This window comes from Miscanthus floridulus, chromosome 17 (genome assembly GCF_019320115.1).
Source record: "Miscanthus floridulus cultivar M001 chromosome 17, ASM1932011v1, whole genome shotgun sequence".
In the NCBI taxonomy this organism is placed as follows: Eukaryota; Viridiplantae; Streptophyta; class Magnoliopsida; order Poales; family Poaceae; genus Miscanthus; species Miscanthus floridulus.
Window position 1 is genome coordinate 44,248,247 of NC_089596.1, and position 3,605 is coordinate 44,251,851.

Consider the following 3,605-nt stretch of genomic DNA (forward strand, 5'->3'; position numbering starts at 1 on the left):
ATTGAATTAATTTTTATTTCGCATTTTCGTTAATTACGGAAATTGATCAACACTCTTTATTACATGTATTAACGTATAAACATGATGCTCATGACATATTGAAGTAAATGATTTACGCTGTAATATGGAGAGTGTTACACGGTGGTGCCGCAGCGAGCGTGCATGAGAACAATCCTTAAGAGTGTGACGATGTGACGGGAGTTACTTTTTGTTCCGTCACATTCGTCGTTTTATTTTAATGAATGCTATTTTTAGTTCGTGGTTCATGGTTTCGGTGGTATTCTAGAAGTAAGCAAATTTTCGACGGTATTTTAGGGCATCACACATCACACCTACCCGCTGCCTCCTTTCCCCTTTCCATCGCCGATTCCTCGCTTCTTCTCGCTAGCTCTAATTCGCTTCGAATTCCTGATTTGCCGAACCCTAGCGACGCCGACATCGTGGTGACGCCACGCGCATGGAGATCTCCTTCGAGGCGTGGGAGGGCGTGCAGCGGCACGGCCAGGACCTCGCGGACCGCCTCGCGCAGGGCTTCACGGGCCTGCTCCAGGCGCCGCCGCAGTTCCCGTGGCCCCCCGCGCCGCACAAGCGGATGCCCTTCGACATCGACCTCCCCGTCGTCCCCTTCGGCGGCGCCGGCGGCGGGCCCCACGCCCGCGGCGTCCCGGGGAAGGACTTCTTCCCCTTCCCCGCCGCCGCCGTCTCCTCGGTCATCGACATCGGCGGCAGGCTGGGCCAGGCCGGCGCCGAGCTCGGGGCGTCCGTAGGCGGGGCCGTGCAGCACGCCGTGAGCCATCTGCCCGTGCCGTTCCGGAACGGCCAGATCCGCCGGCGCAAACTGCCGCCGCCATCGCCGCCGCCGCCTCAGGCGCCCCTGCCCCCCGCGGCTTCGGTGGGCGAGGGGGCGGTAGGGCTCTCCGTCGAAAGGGCTGCTGTGGATAGGTGCCCCCTCGAGGCGGCGGCGGCCGCCGCCGCTGCGGCGACCGGGAGCGCTGCCGCATCGAGCGTCAGCGGTCATGTTGGCGGATACGATTTGGACGAGGACGACGAGGGTTTCGGCTGCGATATTGGGACTCTTGGGAACTTTAAGAAGGCTAACGTATGATTTAACTCGTGCTTGCTGTTTTATGGATTTTGGCATGTCGCGCACGATTGTAGTTTAGGGCTCCTGTCGTTACAGCACTTAAATTGATGGTGTCCGGTCTAGCAACTGGTTACATGTCTCTACCATCCGATTTATTGCAATCCTCTTCCTCTCAGTTAATCACATATCCAGCGGAAGGATCTGACATTTTAATTCACACATATTTAAGCCATGACGATGATCTTCTGAATTGTCCTTTTTGTGTCAAGAAAAACCCTTAACTGAACTCACGTACATCCTAGAGATCATAGGCTCATTGCACTTATACGGTGGTACACACATGGATGTTATGTCAAAAGTTGTTCGTCAAGTACTTGAGCTAAAAAAAACTAACCTTCAACATTTTGAATCAACAAAATATTTTTTATTGGACTTGTGGATTTTGTCTTACATTTCTAATTTCTTGTCATGGTACATTGACCCAGATGATGGCATGTTGCAATATAGTACTTATCTTCTCTCTTGATTATATAGGGTACTGTAAATATGTCGGCAACATACAATACCAGGACTCAGGACATCGAGAGTTCTGTTGTTGCACGTGGGGACCTCTGGAGGCTAGAGGCATCGCGTGGCGGATCAACTTCTGGAAATGATACTTCGCCCCTGTACCTTGTTCAGTTGGGGCCTCTACTATTTGTTCGAGACTCTACGCTTCTCTTGCTGTTCATCTTTCAAAGCAACACCTGCTTTGGTATGGTTATGATCGCAAGGTACTCAACCTTTCTATTTCGTTATAATAATGGATTTTGACAACCTTGTTTTTTTTGCACCTCGGACGAACCGAATTTCATTACCCAAAAGCAATGAAATTACAAAAGTTTAATGATCCATAGTGTGATACTCCACCGCGTTATCACCTGCCAGATTGAACCGAACACGCAGGGTTCAGCTAACAGGCAACCAACACTTTTGTAATGGTTATCAAACATCTTGTAATGATTTATCAACTAGTTTGAATTACACCTGTATTTGGTACTTTATTTTGTTATATTTATTATCATTAAATATAGCGCTCCTTTATATGGGCAATGTTATGGTCTTTATTGTTTATTAAAGATTAAACTATAGGCCAGGTCTACCTTGATGTGCAAATCTGTCTAGTCTATTGCAATGCATATGATGTACAAAGATGTTACTAGTAGGTTTGGCTATGTATGAGCTTATGTTGGGATTGTTGGTCATTTTTTCTATTGCGTATATCTGACATAATATACTTCATATATTGTCTTCTTACTTATAGTTAAACAAGGCGTCTGTTTTTAAAGGCTTGGAAGTCACCCCCTCCCATCTTCCAAACTAATCATCATTCGCAACCCCAAAGCTAATCGAATAAGCTATGGCATTATCTTAAATTTAACCTACGACCCGCAGTCTACAATCACTGAACTACCTTCTATGATGTATAAATATGCATCTATGTCTTTCTGATCTGATATTTTCTCCTTTTACATTGCTAAACTTGATATTCCATTGCAGAATGGAGTCCATTCCCTCTGTCCAGCTATATGTTCAAAACATAGGAGATGGTTGATGATGTCAATGATGTGTCTCAATCCAATAGCTTGTGTAAGTCTCATTCGTCGTCCTCTTTAATAATGTGAGATCTATTCTATTGAGATATTAAGATTAAAATAACTGACTCAATGATCTTTCAGGAGAGCTTTTCGTTGTATTGCTTTGTATTGTAGTTATGTAATTAAAGGATACATTTTGTCATGGTTCCTCAATTGCAAGGTTACCTTTTCCCTGGTAGTCTGAGAGATGAGCACGTTCATTTGGCTTTGAGTCTAACATACCATCGATCGGAATAATACTAAAAATTGATTAGTTTATCAGCTTCTTTCTGTATTTGGCAATGAGTACAGTAGCCGACCTGTTTTCTGAAAATTGTGTTCATTTATAATGCCACAGCAATGCTTTCAAAAATATCAACAAGCATAGTCCCAGTGATTCTAGTTAAATTTGCTTGCTTGTCCTTGCATTTTCCTTGTGCATATGAAGCTGAGTATTAATATATACTACCTTTATTGCAGTCGTTTATGGATCTGCAATTCCCTAATGGGCAACTGACATATGTTGCTGGTGAGGGGATATCAGCCAGTGGTTTTCTTCCGTTATTTGGTGGGTTGCTTCAAGCTCTTGGAAAATATCCTGGAGAAACAAGAGTGAGCTTTTCTTGCAAGGTTAGTATTTTCAGTTTATGTTCCCTATATTAATCAGTTGTGTAAAATTTAGTTTGTGTACTCTTTTAAGTAGTCTATATCAACATTATATTAGCCTGCCAGGTTGCAGGCCCTGGTATTTCTTAACAAATTGTGCTAGTACATAGTGAGTCATGAAAGAATGGTGATATGTATTAAATGTGTGACCAGTAATTGCTATATATTATGGCTTGTCATCAATTTTTATGATGTTTTCTGTGTTCCAATAGCATAGAGTTCAATCTGCACTTGTTCCC

The 3,605-nt window shown here is 44.1% G+C and overlaps 1 pseudogene; it reads left to right on the forward strand.

Annotated features, from left to right (window-relative positions):
• Positions 1-213: 213 nt before the first annotated feature.
• On the forward strand, positions 214-3,524 carry LOC136518147 (uncharacterized; annotated as a pseudogene).
• The last annotated feature ends 81 nt before the right edge of the window (positions 3,525-3,605 follow it).